Source organism: Dermochelys coriacea, chromosome 5 (assembly GCF_009764565.3).
Source record: "Dermochelys coriacea isolate rDerCor1 chromosome 5, rDerCor1.pri.v4, whole genome shotgun sequence".
NCBI classification, from domain to species: Eukaryota; Metazoa; Chordata; order Testudines; family Dermochelyidae; genus Dermochelys; species Dermochelys coriacea.
The window spans coordinates 21,084,844-21,102,907 of record NC_050072.1 but is presented as its reverse complement, the minus strand read 5'-3'; the positions used below and the strand labels follow the sequence as shown (position 1 = coordinate 21,102,907).

At 40.3% G+C, this 18,064-nt stretch overlaps 1 long non-coding RNA gene across 1 annotated transcript; it reads left to right on the top strand.

Annotated features, from left to right (window-relative positions):
- The first annotated feature begins 5,283 nt into the window (after positions 1–5,283).
- On the top strand, positions 5,284–17,585 carry LOC122460378. Its single transcript, XR_006281642.1, has 3 exons — positions 5,284–5,410; positions 9,537–9,611; positions 10,248–17,585. It is a non-coding gene; the product is annotated as an uncharacterized LOC122460378 (long non-coding RNA).
- Positions 17,586–18,064: the final 479 nt, after the last annotated feature.

Below are 18,064 nucleotides of genomic sequence, written 5' to 3'. Positions count from 1 at the left end.
TTAAATAGCAATACAGTTTTATAAAGTCCCTCCTAATAGAATCACAGGGTGCTGCACAGAGCTTCAGTGTTTGGGAACAGAGAGAAGCAGAAGTAAATAAGTATGTACTTAAGGGTTTATTTAATGTGACAGACTGAACATTTTAGTTTATTAAGTTCCATAGATTACACTGAGTGCAAACAAAATAGTCTGCTATTTCGGGCTTTGGTGAATGAGGAGGAGATTTTGACAACATATATTCCATCAAGTATGTTGGAACACAGTCCCATATTCAAAGGATTTCCTCTGGGTGAACCTGTTTTTGTGTGGCCAATTGCACATCCTCCGAAAGCAGGGGAATTTTCAAAGCTGTTCATGCATGTCTGATAATCAGGTCAGCTGTCTGGCTGCACAAGATATCTGGCATGCATTATAGCCCAGCCAAGGGATTTTCAAAAGCCCACTGTTCACACGTATCCAGGTTTCCCCCTCTCTTTTGAAATGTCTTGAGTTCTCTCCAGCCCCATCCTATTGTTTGAGAACCTGTGCTAGAAGAGGATAATAATACAACCCCTATATATGCTTAAATTGGACCAAATTATGTTTAAATGAAATCAGGATAGTTTCTGCTAAACTAAGGAGATCTCTCCAGCCTGCTAAGGAGATCGCAGGTCACAAATCCTGTTCCCAAGAAGATTTTTGCACAAACATCAGTTTTGCAACTAACTGAAAGCATAATGGCATGTGCTGTGCCCTACTAACCATCTTATTTATGGTAGCAGTATCCTTAATAATTCACCAAGGGGCTTTAGGAGACACCAGAGAAATAGGAACTTAGCTCAGATCTAATAACATTTCTCACCAATAAATATCTATAAAACTGGCTTTGCCCAAGCTCAGATATTTTACTACATTGGAAAAAAAATCTATTGGTGTTTTTCTTAGTGGGAAAATCCCTAGCTGATTCACACAAGGAAACCACCTGGTCTTGGACTCCTAAGAAAAAACACTGGATGCTTAAGTGGAAACATTGGGATCAGATGTGAATTGTGCCATAAGGAAGTAAGAAAAGATCAAAGAGAGACATTTTGAGAGGGTAATGATTCTGAAAGTTCACCTTAGGAATTATGCATACCTATTCTATAAATCTAAGGTCCAAACCTGCTTTTTGCCGCTCCCAAATATAGCCATTATCATTTGTGAACTGTCCAGCAAAAATCACTTCCTGAAATGCAGCACGGAAAATACAGCACACATCCACGCACCCACCCAAGCAACCAACCATTCTACACGACAACAATAGGCAGCATTTCCAATCAGAGAACTGTGGCGAGTCTGATGCTTCAGATCTATTCTCTGCAGAGTCTAGAAAATATCAAAGTATCTAGGTGCTTGTTATATAGCAGGCAGCTGTCAGCTTGAGTAAACCAGCACTGCCGTGTTAAACAAAACTAAGTCAGCTGGCTCTTATTTCTATTCTCTACCACACAATGAACTTCTGGAAGAAGGAAAAGTGGCACTTTAGATGTAAAAAGAACTAAATAACTTGCAGCCGTGTAACACACACAAGAGCGAGCCTGATTTGAGGCCTGTCCAGAAAAGATACAGTCAAAGGCCAAAACTTTTAAAAGAACAACATTCCAAGGGAAATGCTCAAAAGCAATTGTGATGGCTATCTCCGTGCAGAATCTACAAAACATATTTCAGGGGCTAAATCTAAGGCCGAGGGAGTTAACTATTGTGATTTTTGAGGAATGTTGGTGTGTATTGTTCAGGCTTCCAAAGCAGAGGAAGTTATTTTTGTTTTGTTTTAAATAAAAAGCAAGTAATACTGCTGATGGTCCACGAGTCAGACTCATTATCACGGATAGCGGCAAAATCCTCAAAATGTTGTCATCTGTGATGTTGTGTCTTGAAATATGATGTTGTCTAAGGCTATTTGCAAAACCGTGTGTGAGTAGCAGCAAACATAGAGCAGATCTTTCCACTTCTAGACATTCAGAAAACAGTAGTTGACTAGAATGAGGGTCTGGAAGGAGGCCGTGTTTGCCATAAACTTGTTTTAGGCTGTGTGACTTTAGGCAAGTCATTTAGGCCTGGATCCTCAAAGGTATTTAAGCCTCTAGATCCCATTGAAATCAAATTGCAGAGCTTCTGACCTCCTTATGGCTCATTGAACATCAATCCTTAGCCAGTCTGTGCCTCAGTTTCCCCATGTATAAAGAGGGAAGAGACTCCTTTACCCATTTTAAAATCTTTATGTGAAATGTGCTATGGAAATGCAAAGTATTGTCTGCAGTGGTATTCCTGTGAACACCAACCTGAAAGAGCCAAAAATGAGGGTAAAGAAAAGCACCAAGGACTTCTTCCCTCTTCCACTGTGTCATAAACATACAGCTAAGGGTATCATAAAATCCCTCCTTACCTGTAAAGGGTTAAGAAGCTCAGGTAACCTGGTTGGCACCTGACCAAAAGGACCAATAAGGGGAGAAGATACTTTCAAATCTGTGGGGGAAGGTTTTTGCTTTGTTCTCTTTGTTGGTTCTCTTCGAGTCAGCGGGGAATCAGGACAGGGAAAATACATCTCCCAAAACCCTACTTGAACTAAGCATCTAGATTACAAAAATTGTAAGTAAAGCAAGAAAATGCGTTAGTTTATCTTTTGTTTTAGCTTGTGAATTTTCCCTGTGCTAGAGGGAGGCTTATTCCTGGTTTTTTGGTAACTTTTAAGTTTTGCCTGGGGGAAATTCTCTGTGTTTTGAATCTGATTGTCCTGTAAAATTACCTTCCATCCTGATTTTACAGAGGTGCTTCTTTTACTTTTTTTCCCCTTTATAATAAAGTTCTGTTTTTTAAGAATCTGATTGGGTTTTTAGTGTCCTACAAACCCAAGGGTCTGGTTTGTGCTCACCTTGGTCATTTTTCAAGCCTCCCCAGGAAAGGGGGTATAGGCTTGGGGGAATATTTTGTGGGAGTAGGAACTCCAAGTGGTCCTTTCCCTGATTCTTTGTCTAAATCACTTGGTGGTGGCAGCATACCTCAGTCCAAGGACAAATAGCGATTTGTCCCTTGGGGAAGTTTTTAACCTAAGCTGGTAAGAATAAGGTTAGGGGGTCTTTCATGCGGATCCCCACATCTGTACCCTAGAGTTCAGAATGGGGAGGGAACCCTGACGCACTGACTAAACAATTAAAGGCCCAAGGGTGAGATTCTGTAAGTTATGATGAGCTGTCTCCCTAAGTTACTCTGTGGACTTCCTGGCATCTCTTCAGTGCTACGTGCTTTGTCCCCACACCAGGCATGCCCCCTAGGCCACAGCTTGTGAGTCGGTCCTTGGGAGGCAGCTTTATGTCTGCCTTCCCCACTGTCTGCCCCAAGGAATCCTTCAGCTGGACATGGGACTTTCAGGGCCGCTTTATGCTGCTCTGGTTCTTTTACACAGTGTAAAGAGGCTGGAGCAGGAGTGAGGATCTCACACCATGTGCTTTTGTAGAGCCAATCAGAAGTAAGGCATGTGTAGCACATTACTGCCAACTTCAATCATTCATAAATCATGAGTCAGGCTTTCCCAGCTTATGAGATTTGCTTAAAAATCACGAGATTTCAAAACAGAACAAAAACCCAACATTCCCCTCCCCCTACATTTTTTTTTCTTTTAATTTATTTTCTGTTTTTTAAGCTTTAGGTACACTTGGGTCACATTTTCTCCACAGCCATGGAGGCGTACATGTTTTAAAAACAACAGCTGAGATTCTCATATAACCCTGTGACTCCAGAAGTTAGTGATTTAAGGAAAACACCATACAACTGAAAACTAACAGTAAAATCATGAGGGCTGATAACAGTGGACTCGTGTGGCGCAACATGGACTCAACCCCTTCCAAGGGAAGCGAGCTCTGCTCTCCCCTTTTAACCCTTCAGTTCCATTACATAACTCACTGATGATGCCAAATTGGTGTGGAGTGGGACATGGTCGTTTCTGAGGTGAGGGCTGAGCTTGTTGGCAAAAAGCACTGTGTGTGTGTGTGTGTGTGCGCGCGCATGTGTCTGTGTGATTCATAATTTTCCTAGAAATCTGACTGTTGCTGAATATCTGGTAAATATAAAACAAACCAAGTGTCTATACCAGCAGAACACAACAGCAGTTGCAGTTGTTTAAAAATAATTTAAAATCTTTGGTGTTCCTTCGTGGGTTTACTAAGAATCCTAGTAGAAAGTAGGGCTGGAAGGGACCTCAAGAGAACATTTGGTCTGTCCCCTTCCCACACTAAGGCAGGATTAAGTATATCAAGAAGATATGTGAATCAAGTTTTCTCTAACAACACACCACTTCAGATGTTACACTAATGTAAAATCGTGTCCCCTCCTATATTGCCTATCCACGTGCATCTCAACATGACTGCCTTCTCTCCTACATCTTCTGTTTTATCTATCCACCTTGTAATCCAGAGGAAAGATGCAAGGAAGGTAAGGCCACTACTGGCCTGATTTTCAAAGGTGCTGAGCATTTGCATTTTCCATGACCTCCATGGAAGTTGTGGGTGCCCAGCACTTCTAGAAATCAGGCCATATAGGTGTCTGGTTTACCTGGAAGGCAGGTGTGTATAACCCAAAGCAGAAAGGCAATAAAAGGAGAGTTAGTATCAGTCACAAAATTGTAGGTGTGCAGAGTTCTGTAACCTACATAAAAAAATGGTGCTGCAGTTTGTGTTATACACCACTCCTGCATTACCCACCCACCTGCATTATTTTACATTTCTTCCCATTGATTTAATTCCCTTCAAGATGAGTGCTACAGAAAATTGCAGACTTCCATAGTCTCAGCATGAAATTTTATGAATTTAGGAAAATAAGCTTTCAGGGCAGGGACTGTCTTTATGTGTACGCACAAGTACGTAGTAGCACAATGGGACTCTGAGCTTGGTTGGCAACTCTGCCCTGCTGTAATATCAAATAATAATAGTTTTATCAGCTGTGAACATTTCACAAAGCAAGAGCTGTCGCTTTCCCTAGAGTTTCTGAATTGCAGCCAACCAAGATGCCAAATCTTTCTCTATGAGTATTTTTTTGGCTCCAGGGACAAAACTGGGATTTGTAACATGGTTTAACTTGGAATAATCATGTGAGACCTAGTAGGGTGAAGAAGTAGAGAGATGAGGGCCTCATAACATGGAGTAAGAATACAATATGCACATTAAATATTTTTAGGGCCAAATTCTGGTCCTTGCTCCAAGCTCTCAGGGGGAACACTGTGGCATGTGAGGTGTGTGTTTTGGTGGGTGGGTAAAGGGAAGGGCAGGAGAGGTTTAAGGGATCCTCCTCTGGGGTTTGTTTGTACTCGATATTTTTACTTTTTCAGTTAACTTGAAGCAGACAAACCCATAATGCCAGGACACAGAGGACCCTCACTGCTCTGCCCTGCTGGCCTAAGGTGAGAGTTATAAGCATTAAAGGGAGAGTAACTAGATCCCCAAATCTTTCCACTAAGTGGTTCATCATAACAAGAGATACAATAACGCCTATAAATGTTCCAGAAAGATTTCCTCGCCAATCTCTCCATGCTGCCAAATACCATATACTTAGCGTGCAAAGAATAACAGATGTTTTCTCGTGTTTGTAATGTTGAGAAGGCACTGCAGAAATAAAGACATCAGAGTCTCAAGGTAGCCTGGACAAGAGAGTGAAATTCCAGAGGTCTGGGTTCTATTTCTAGCGCTGCCATTGACTGACTGAACAACCTGAGGCTGATTGTTAAAGCTTCCCATGGCTCAGTTCTCCATCTGTAAAAGGGGGATGATGGTGTTTATCCACTTTCATGAACATCTTTGAGGTCTATGGATGGAAGGCCTTATATAAGTGCAAAGTGTTATTGCAGGAAAGAATGTATCTTAGTACACTGCTATAAAGACAAGACACAATAAGATTGATCACTCAGAGCTACATTTTACCCCAGTAGCACATGTGCGATTCCTATTGAAATCAGTTGTCAGAAATAATAGCTCTACCTTTTTCCCAAGCAGAGCATGCAACTCTGCTGGTAAATGCTCAAAAATACAAGCACGTTTACAAATCAATGGGCAAACAGAGGGCAGAAATTTCAAAGTAGGATGCAGTGATTTAACTGTGATTCCCAATGTTTTAAGTGGTTGACCCCCCAACCCCCCCCCCGGCCCCCAATTATATGGCTGCAATCCTAATCCCATTGAAGCCAGTGATGAAAGTTAATAGAGTTACTCCAGACATTCACTGGTATAACTCAGAGCAGAATCTGACCCAATGAACCCTTTCCATTCAAAGCATCTGTGCATATAAATATCTCACTGACTGAAGTCAACCTGATTGCCACATGTGACATGCCATTGCAGTGCTGACTTAAAACCTGCCAGGCACTCAGGTCATCTCTCAGCTCTTTGTCAGCTTAATGAAATGGTGCGGTCACCTTATTTCAGATGTGGCCACTGTTAAGTGCCTGCAAAATGCTTTCCCAGGGGAGTGAACTCGCAAGAGAAATGGAAATGACCCACCATAGACTGCATTTGTCTCAGTGTAATCTATTTAATTCTATTTTTTGCTGGCAAAGCACTTTTTACCCTCACCAGTTGTCAACTCTCCTTCCAGTTGTTCTGATTATTATTGCTGTGGGAACCCACTTTTCTCTCCTATACGATACATTTTACTGATAGAGGTTCTTCAGTTGTAGAGCTTTGCTAACACCTTGTCACTAGACATGGACCAGAATCAAAACTCCTATGCGTTGCAGTGGGGATGGTTTCAGAAACCAAACCCAGAGGGGAATATCTTAGCTTTATCTTATGTTGCCCCTCACCATAGTATCTGAGTGACTGTATCTTTATAATGGATTAACCAAAACATGAACTTTGAAGCCTGTACTAATTTCTTGCAATCACGAATGCCATTAGATTCCACTATAAGGAAATGATCCACGTGATGGAGAGAATTTTGACAAAATCTCCTTTTACCTGTTCAGTCTATTCCAAAAATATGTGCACATTTCAAACACTGCACAAGAAGATGAGTAGCCTTAGCTCACACTGACAGCTTATTTCATGACATTTTCCTTTTAAACGTAAAACATCAAATTCCCTTGTTGTTATTGTCAACTGTTGGTTCTGCAAGCTGTTAAAAAGCAAACAGAGCCCCCCCATCCCCATATGCATGCACATGTACACAAAATTCCCCTATGGTTAGGATACGGAACCATTGTTTAATTGACATACAGATGCTTTTTCATAGAATCACAGAAATGTAGGGTTGGAAGGGACCTTGACAGGTCATCAAATCCAACCTTCTGCGCTGAGGCAGGACCAAGTAAACCTAGATCATCCCTGACAGGCATTTGTCCAACCTGTTCTTAAAAAACCTCCAATGATGGGGATTCCACAGCGTCCCTTGGAAACCTGTTCAGAGCTTACCTACCCTTCCAGTTAGAAAGTTTTTCCTAACATCCAACCTAAATCTCTGTATAAAGCCATTTCGTCTTGTCCTACCTTCAGTGAACATGGAGAACAATTAATCACTCTTTAGAACACCCCTTAACATATTTGAAGAGTATTATCAGGTGTCCCCCCCCCACCCCAGTCTCCTTTTCTCAAGACTAAATATGCCCAGTTTTTTTTAACCTTTACTCCTAGGTCAGGTTTTCTAAACCTTTTATCATTTTTTTGTTGCTCTCCTCCAATGTAGTCATCTCTTTCTTAAAGTATGGTGCCCAGACAGAGCTGTCCCTAGGGTACGGCAAATCAGGGTGACCATCCTGGGCCCATTGCTTTGGTGGGGCTCCGTTCTTCATGAGGAGGTGGGCAGGGAGGGATAGGAGGAGCCCCCCTACCAACCTCCCCCTCCCCATCAACCTTCCCCTCCCCCAAGTGCCTCATGCCTGCCAGCAGGCCCCGCCAATCAGTGCCTCTCCCTCCCTCCCAGCACCTGCTGCCAATCAGCTGTTTTGCGGCATCAGGAGGTGCTGGGGGGAGGGAAGAGGAGCTAGGGTGCAGCGTGCTCAGGGGAAGGGGTGGAACCGGGTGGGAAAGAGGCAGGGCAGGGGTGGGGCCTTGGGGGAAGGGGTGTAATGGAGGCAGGGCCTGGGCAGAGCCACGGGGAGCACCCCCAGCAGATAGAAACTCGGTGCCTATGTCCCGAGCCCTGCACCCTTAATGGCCCTGTGCCCAGAACTGGACACAGTTCTCCACCTGAGGCCTCACCAGTACTTAGTACAGTTACCTACTGTGTCTTACCTGCGGCACTCCCGTTAAATATAGCCCAGAATGATATTAGCCTTTTTTAAAAATGAATCACACTGTTGACTCATACTCAGTTTGCGATCCTTTTCAGCAGTGCTATGACCTATCCAGTTATTCCCAATTTAGTAGCTGTGCAGTTGATTTTTCCTTCCTAAATGTAGGACTTTGCACTTGGCTTTATTGAATTTCTTGTGGTTTCTGTCCAATTCTCTAATCTGTTAAAGTAATTTTAAATTCTAATTCTGTCCTCCAAAGTGCTTGCAAGCACTCCCAGCTTGTTGTCATCCAAAGATTTTATAAACACGCTCTTCATTCCATTATCCAAATCGTTAATGAAAATATTGACTAGTATCAGACCCAAGACTGACCCCTGTGAAACCCCAGTTTGACAGGGAACGATTGATAACTATTCTTGGAGCATGGTCTTTCAACCAGTTGTGCACCTACCTTATAGGAAATTCATCTAGACCACTTTTCCTTAGATTGCTTATAAATATGTCATATGGGATTGTGTCAAAAGCCTTTCTAAACTCAACATACAAAATTTTCATTATAGCTTCCTCAGAGTATCAGGTCATAACTATTTAAAGGTTTTCTATGCATGCAAACCAGACATCCACATACCTTACCTTCACTTGATGCAACCAGGAGCAAACACACTTTACATGATGTTCTTCATTGCTGGCATTGACAGGGCTGTTCAGTGCTTGTTACTTGGCTATGTGCTCTTTTGGCTGTGCGCATTTAGATTATTTCTTCCATATGAAGCATGACACAAATATTGGTTTCACTAAGAATTGTTACCATTTGGGAGATCTATGTGTCTTGTTTCCTAGTCAAAGACATTGAACCTTGGAGTATTATTTATTGGCTTGGTAGCACAAATGTGACTTAAATGTCCTCTGAGAAAGTGTTGGCTAAATTTACCTCAGTATAAAGGAAAAGAAGGCATTGTGATCCATTGTAGGTGAATTAAAGCTGTTTATTTGACATTAATTGCAGAATTTACAGCACTACCATTTAATGATAGGAATAAAAATATAAAGAATCCAGTGTAAGCAATGTTGTAGACAAAAACATCAGGATGGGAGAATAATGGCATCATGATGAAAACACAGCAAATAGAAAATAGCTTCTCAAAACTCAACCGAATTATCGAAAGGACTGGGAATTTAGCAAAGGGTTTAAAGTGCCCCAATGTGTCAACAGCTACCACGATGTTCTAATGCAGTAATTGAAACATATAACTCCAGTAACAGCTTTTTGCAAACCTTTTTTTTTTCATTTGATGACTTACAGATGCGGAATATGGAACATTCCTGTTGGAACAAAGCTCAGAAAGAATTGTTGTATCCCTACACTGAAGGAAAGGATGTATGTGAGAAAATGCATTGTTCTTATAGTTGCATGTGTGCCAGCTAATTAACAGCACTTATTAACCTTTGAGAGGAATACTCCTTTCCACACGCACATGTATGTTAGCTCCCATTGATGGTCATGCCAGTTTCAATACTGTGTTGAGAAGCGCCTAACCCCTTTTTATGGAGCTTTCTCCTGCAGTTTTCATGTAGCCAAGTTGCCACCACTCCAAACAACACAGAAACCACAACCCACGGCAGTTTGCGTGTGTCAGGACTGCAGGCTCTGGCCTGAAAAGTAACACCTCTGATTTGCACTTTTCAAGGAAAACAGAGTGTTAGGAAATTTAGGTGCTGTCATTTTAAAAAGTGCTTAAAAATATATATTGACCTGGATTCTCCACTTAACTTTAATGGGTCTATAGAGTGTGGGTCTATACAGTATAGAATTTGGCTGTGTTGTCACTGACATGTACTGTTGCTTTAAATGGATTATGAATTAGGCCCATAGTGATGGATGTTTTGATTTTTTTTTTTTCAGTTTCTGGTGCATAAATGGCCATTTTTTTCATTCTTAAAATAAGAAATTAATGCAGAGCTTTAAAGCAGAGCTGCAGAGTCCCTCTTGCTCCCCTCTGTTCTCTCATTCCAGGCCCACTCTGCTGTGTCGCTCACAGAGTGGACTGACTTTTAGTCACACAGCTGCATGTGGACAGTGGGTTTGCACTCAAGTCTTGTCTTGAATTGACAAGAGAAGTTACACACTGCTACTTCAGACCAGTGAAGCTGGTTTGCAAAGCCTGGACACCAGCTGAGCTGCCAAAGGAAATGGTTGAAACAAGATGACTATGGTATTGGCTTTGTTTTTAAATGGATTGTTTTATTTTGTTACATGTAGAAGGCAAGTTTAGGGGACAGCTGTGCCAGGAAAATGTGGAGCTGTGAAGGCAAGGACAGATGGAACATCTAGAAGACTGCTCTGAGGCCAGGTCTTCCCTATAAACTGACATTAGTATAACTACATCGCTCAGGGGTGGGAAAAACCCACACCCCGGAGCAATGCAGTTATTCCGACCTAACCACCAGTGTAGACAGTGCCATGTCAACAGACATAGCTGCCGCCTCTATCAGAGTAGTAGCATCTTCACTGAAGCGTGGTGCAGCTGTGCCACTGCAGCGTTTTAAGTGTAGCACTGCCCGGAACGATGGCACCTAAGGGACAGCAAATTCGTGGACATGAAATTTGATGCCTAAAAGAGAATTTGATTCTTCTATTCTCCCCATCAGACTCAAAGCATCCAAGAGACCAAATGAGGAAAAGAGAGAGGAGACTCAAAATAACATCCTGAGCTCTTTAAAATCAAACACAAAAGGCATATTCTGCTTTGGGACGGACCAGTGACACCCAATGAAATTAAATGAGAGCAGTATCTGAGTCAAAGAGTTCAAGAGAGGAATATGAAGCGAATTAGCACCAAAGTGCACAGTTAAAATGCTTTAGTCCCCCCAAAATATTCTAGACTCTAAAGCCCAAACTGCCCTTTTGCTGACAACAGTTGTCAACAACACGTTACAATTGACCTGTTCTGTAACCAGTGTAACTGCTGGTTTGGATGGGACAAAACTACTTTCAGCACCATTGCAGGAAGTTTTCTTGAAGTGTGGTACCCTTGTTTTGTCTCATCTGTGCTAGTGGTAGAACTGTTGGGCACAGGTTCAGCAGGACTGGTTACTAACAACTGTGGTCAACAACAGGTCAACTTACTTCAGAGAAAAAGCAATGGAAAATGATGGCTGGGATGTATCTTCCAATTCTTCCCAGAGACCAAGGAAGGAAAGGGCTATTTTTAAATGCCTTTTTTACTCAGAGAGATAAACAAAGGAAAACTTCACCTTTCAAAGCATTTCCTTGTTCATTTATTTTGCATCTTATCAACTCTGAATGAGGCCACTCGAGAATAAAAGACGTTCCATAGCTATAGTAAAATGAAGGTTAACTGAATTTGTTGTACCTTCCCAACACCAATCCTTAAATTATTTTTTTCTTTTAGAATAAACCAGGAGCCATGCAGGAAGAGAAAGAATAATGATATATGGTTCTTCTGAGTCTGGGATAAAGATCCATGATCAGAGACTTGCACAACATTAACAAGGGCAAGTCACTTTATGGGAACAAGGCATGGGACCTCAGCTAGAGCAGCACCTCTGCTGCTTCTTGCTGCTACAGTGGTGGATTCACACAGTAAAGGCTGACTCAGGGTGGTAGCTTGTGTGTAATTTACTTCAGTTTTTTGTGATAAAGTGAGTTACACAATACTGTACAACTTCTAAATACGGTGACATGGTGATTTGCTTTTTATGCCTGTCACTGAAGTATGTCATTGTTGGCCTAGATAGCAAATTAATACTAGCTGAGGTACCCCAGGGAATTAGGGGTTGAATGTCAGTTTCAGAAAACCAGAGAGACTGTTGAAAAAAATAAAGGGACTATTATGACTTCTACCTTGGCTGACTTCTGTGTGGTGATTTGCCCTGAGCAATGGCAAAAGCCCTATAAAGACAACCTTGGGGTAAAATTCATCCCTGGGTTGGAGTCCAATTACTACAAGAGGGACGTATTTGGGCCTTTATGTGTGAATCGTATTCAACAGTAGAGATGCAGAGGTATAGAAAAAGATGGAGGGGTCTGCATCCTGTGATTCACTGTTCACAGGAGAGTAAAAATTAAGGTGTATGTCCCTGCTCATCTCCCCCAGCAGCTGTGCCAATAATATCATCAATTGCCTATTGTCCTTTCCTCTGCCATTTAATGAACTAGTGAAAGGCCAAGACTTGTTGCATTGCCAACAAGAATGCAGAAAACTTGCAGCAAGCAAACCTGTCTCATTCTCAAGCTTCATAGTAGGTCCTGAGCCTGAAATGACTTGTGCACATGCTTAATTTTAAGGACTCTGAGTAGTCCCATTGAGATCAATGGATCGACAATCAGCACATACAGTTAAGGACATATGTAAGTCACTGCAGGATTGGGGCCTTGGAAAAGAGGTTGGAAAGGGGGTCCATTAGAGAGAGTCTGCAGCATAATTAAGATTTTTTCCTTTATGCCCTGATCTTCCCATTCCTTTATAATTCACTTTTGGTGTTAGCTAAGTTTGTCACAGTCCTAGGTTAAAATCTATGACATTTTTACAAATACATCTGCTCACTGGGGGCCTGATCCTGCATACAAGGTTGCATTTCTCAGGATCAGGCTCTGCAGTATTCCAAATGTACCCAGCTCTGCTTTATAGTCTGCTACAAAATGTGGTATTTCAGGGTCTGATCCTGTGCCCATTGAGATCAATAGCAAAGCTCCCATTTAATTCAGTGATGCAGGATCAGACTCTAGGTGGGTTTCTAATAACTATAAAAGGCACCTGAAAATAAAGGACCTTTTCATTGCACAAGGAAGCAAAAATGTTGGGTTTTCCTCCTTTATTGAACTTTGGCAAATCATGTGTGTGTGGTTTTTTACATCAATAGCTATAAATAAAAATTTGAAAATTATACAGTATTTGTTATTAAGATAAAGGACATCTATTGGCACAAATCATTGAGTAAAAACCTTTAATAATAAAATAACATTCACTCTGTAGCTACTTTATTTGTCTGGAAAACTCAGCTTACACTCAATTCAACATATCACCTCCACAAAGTTAAAAAAAATGACATAAAATGGCATAATAAAATATACCTTAAATTTCATAATACAAGTACCTTGGCAAATCTTAGTAAGCTGGACCATCTACTGTTTGTTATAAACAGTAATGGACATTGTCATTGTCTCACATACCTCTTGTTTCCTTTGGATTGAAAAATTAATTTGAACTTAATGTATAGATATTATAATAACTGCATTAAGCAGGAATAGTTTGTGGATCTGTTAGCATGAGTTGAATTTACTGAAACAAATATTGATTCTGTTTATTGCGGAAGAACATATAAAGCTTTCTGGAAGATTAAACACTATTACAATCATTAACTGTCTTACAAAAAAACCTATTTAAAATTCTTGTATCCATTATCATCTTTGGCAGATAAATAAGGGGAAAAAATAAACAGACTATATTACAAAGCTTCCATTATCACAATCTACTTCATAAGGCCAAATAAAAATATGTTTCTTTGCACTAATGAAAGCACATCTCCAATATATTCTTAATGCCAGATAATATAAACATTGTACAGATGTTAAATTTAGATGTTGTGTATAGTAGATTGCCGATTTTACACCTTCTATTTCCTAAATTGCACTCTCCTATGCAAAGTAAAGTGTATTTAGTAGTTGATTTGGCTTTACCTTTAGCATGATCAATGAGTTAGGTTTATGTAAAAGTTTGCAAGTGGGTGAGTGAACCCAAATATAAAAAACACTAAATTTGCCAATACCAAATAGTGCTACTATAAAATTAGTTTTTGTGGGTTCTTGAAGGATAGATTAGTTTAGGATATAGAGATAATTTTAAATTGGGTACAAAATATTTTATTAAATACTAACCGTAAACTGAGGGAAATGAGGGTTGGGTGTATCCTAAACGGACTGAACAAAAAAGAGCTTCAGTATTTTTTCAGTAAGATTCAAATAAAGCCAATGTATGCACTTCAGACTAGAGAGAGATGTGAAATACAGTTGCATAGGCAAGACACATGGGTGGGGATTCTAACTATGTTTTTTAGACTGAATCATTGAGGCAGTCTGAATTGTTGTTCTACATTAGATCTGCTAATACTGAAACTTTTGGTTCATGCTGAATGCTGACTTATTATAAAATACAAGAAGAAACCAAGCACAAAAAGAATTAGAATGGTTATTCCCAGGAAGATCAGTGAAAGAGGTCTGGAATTTTTATGAAGCTCCATAATATCTACATTTACATTTGAGGGTATTACATGTTATGTCTAAGGTTTCCGCCATAAAGCCAAAATAACTCCTTTTATTTTTGGAAAAAATGCACAGTTGACTCAATTTTGAATAAGATGTATTTTTAAATGACCCACTCATAAATTAAATTTATTGGCCACGGGGAACTGCCAATTGGTCAAACTTTGCTTTGAATAAAATTTCTTGTTTTATAACTGGAATCCAATTTGATTTTGTTTTTTCTTAAACATGGACTGAGCAGGATAGAGTTGAATACTGATGTAACTTCTCCTATAAACAAGTATTTCAACTGCATGAGGCAGACCTGTGCATGTTTTCACAGTTTAAATGTATACACAATTGTTCCACAACTGCTAACAGATAACAGGCTCCCATGCATAAATTCCATTAAACCAAGGGTTAAGGTCTATTTCTGAACGGAAAAAAAAAGTTGCCATTAAGAACCACAATGCATCACACTGCTAAACTTTTTTTGCCTCATGCATACAAATTATAGCACTGATTGGCAGTTGCTAATTATAATACTACACTGTAACACAGAACAATTAGTTGTTCAGACCAAGTAGCACAAATGTAGAAAATAATCCTTTTTTTTTTCAACAGAGCAAATTAACACAGTTTGTTTCTTCAGCAAAATATGAAACTGTAAACTTTGGGCTCATTCTGCAACTTTCCCCAATCCAGAATAAATAAAAATCCAAAGGGAAAAAAGACGGACGTACATTATTTTAGCGCACCTTTTTTGTCTATTACAAAAGCACAACCTAAAACGTATAAAGCTTTTTTTTCTTTAAATCACAGGTACCAAAAAGAAACAGTGAATAATTTATTACATACGCTATAATAACATTACTCTAAACACTATTATCTATGAGGTATATCTGAGAAAATTCGGTAAGGAATTGCGCGGTCTGCGTTGCCAACATGCCCAGTTTTATATTAAAGCTTTGGAACCGTGAAGAAATAGAAAAGGAGGAGGAGGAGGAGAAGGAGGAAGAAGAAGAAGAAGAAGCAGCAGAAGAAGAACCTTTGGTATTATTACAAATATTGTTCTTTGTGGGGTTGCATTGCAAAGCACCACAGTACAATAAGCCCACCAGGTACGGTATGGCGGCCCAGTTGAAGCTGAGGTATTCACAGGAAGAATTAAAAAAGCACAGAGAGGTCTAGACTGGCAAAATCGTTGCTTTGGTTCAAGGAAGGCACTCGTCCCGTGGTAATGTCACACTTTGCAAGTGAAGCATGAGTCTGGTAAGAAATGCAATTGCTGTAGGGGATCTTGCCAATTCGGACTATTTTCTGTGTTCAAACTGTCAATGGTCTTAGATGTACGCTGGGAGGTGAAAGGGGATGGTATAGGATGGAAGATTTCACTTAACACAAGGAATATATCATCTCCTCCATACCTAGAAGGAATCCTGAGAATTATTATAGCTCCATATTGAAGGTGGACAGATAGATACAAACAGATATCAAAAGCACACGTATCAAGCCACTGTCTTTTCCAAGAAAAAAAAGACTTGTTATTTTTTTTGAGGGGGGAGGAAGCAAGTTTAATACGAAAATGGAGCTTTTGGGTTGAGCTGATGATGAAAATAATTTGAATCAACAATGCACTGCTGATGCAAACACCTTATTGTAAAGCTTAAATATCACTATAATATATGCAAGTGTATTAGACTATTACATAGTTTTATGTCCCTGATCCTAGCAGACATATCTGCCTGAGTGGAGTCCCACTGAACCCAGTGAGACTCTGCATGGGTACAATCCTTGTTACAGAACCAGGGCCTTTGTATCTTTGCAGGGCTGGATTCTCCTTCGATTGAGGAGTTTTCTATGTCACTGGGAGCAGGAGCAGGCCCTAGCTTCTACAGGCCAGAGAGCAAACTCAGTTACTCGTGTAACTGAACTCAGAGTCTGGATATACTTCTCTACAAATCTTCTGTGTATGTTGGCACAATCTTGCTCTCTTTACTCAGGCAAAACTCCCATTGAAGTCAATGGGATTGTGCAGGGTCCAAGTGAATGCAAAATTGGGCCCCCTATGTCTAAACCTATTTGATATAAACCTGTGAAGTGTTAAACACTGTATACAGAAAGTAAACGATGCTGATGCATGGATTTTAATAGTCATTCAATCATATAACAGGCTAAAAGAAACAAGCACAAAAGGGCACTATTTATTCCCTGATGACAAAAAGAGGCAAACAACTGTTAAGTAATCACTTAGGAGCATCTTACTAATGGAGCATAATGTGTCTTCATTTCTCTGCTAACCGGAGAAAAAATAATTAACTCAACAGATGAGACTGTGACAAAATGTAATTGTAAAAAAGAAAAAAAATGAGAAAGCAGCCTTTGTTTCTCTCATATCTAATATGTTGATTAGAATCTCAGGGCTTGTTTCTGATCTTTGGTTCACTGGCGTAAAGTCTCAGTAATTCCATGCCTTCCTGAGAGATATCCAGATTTACACTGGGGCTCTTCAGATAAGACTCTGGTCCAGAGGATTTACTGTACTAGGTTTGACCTTTGATTCACTGACATATGTCTACACTGCAGTTGGGAGATGTGATTGCAGCACATGTAGACATAAAAAAGCAGTGAATCTGTGGCACGCTCAACAGCTCTGCTCAGTTATGTGCCTTGGGCAGCTGGCATTAGCTATGCAGTCAACTGGGCTGCCCTGGCTTCATTGCTACTCAAGTTAGCTTGAGGAAAGCTAGCTTGGGTATGTCAACACATGCTGTAATCACACCTCCTAACTGCAGTGTAAACATACCCTAATTAATCTGGTATTTTGCTTCTTGCAGCACCCAATGCCTGATGTTTTAGAGGAAGTAAAAAATAAATAAATCCCATAATGCACACAGTCATATGTGCAACGCTTTACATAGGGCAGCAATTACTTCCTGACCTCTCTACCATCCACTAAAAATAGTGCTGTACTTCACAGAATCTGGCTTTATGTGAATTAGAGATATTTGTGTGAGTTTGCAGGATTGAGCCCCACGTATATCATTCCCACTGAAGTCAATGGAAGCCCTGTGTATGGAGCATCTACTAAATCATGTAATGAGCAGAGAGAAGTACCTTCTTAACTGTGTGGCTTTCTCCTGATACTGCACTTACATCTCTAAGGACCGTCAATGGGAGTTTCGCTTGAATAAGGACTATAGGATCAGACCCATAACATTGTTAAACAGAGATAGAGATACTAGTCCAATTTTTGCCTTGGATTCAAATGCAAAAATCCCAAATATTTCAGATGGAGTTCTGCATTTGGCAAGATAACAGGATATAGATTTATTTTACCAAGGTAACAGTCAAAGAACAAAAATCAGATACCAACCAAGAGTCTGAATTTGAAGGTGGGAGAAGTAAAGTGGTTCTACCAGGCTCTGAACTTGCCTGACTTGGCCTTGGACATTTTTAGCTGGCAGGAATGAATAAGACAAACACAGAAAATGCCCTCATCAGAATTAGCAGTCTCCCACTACAGGAATTTCTTTGGGGTATCTGAGTTGCAGCTGTACATTACTGTA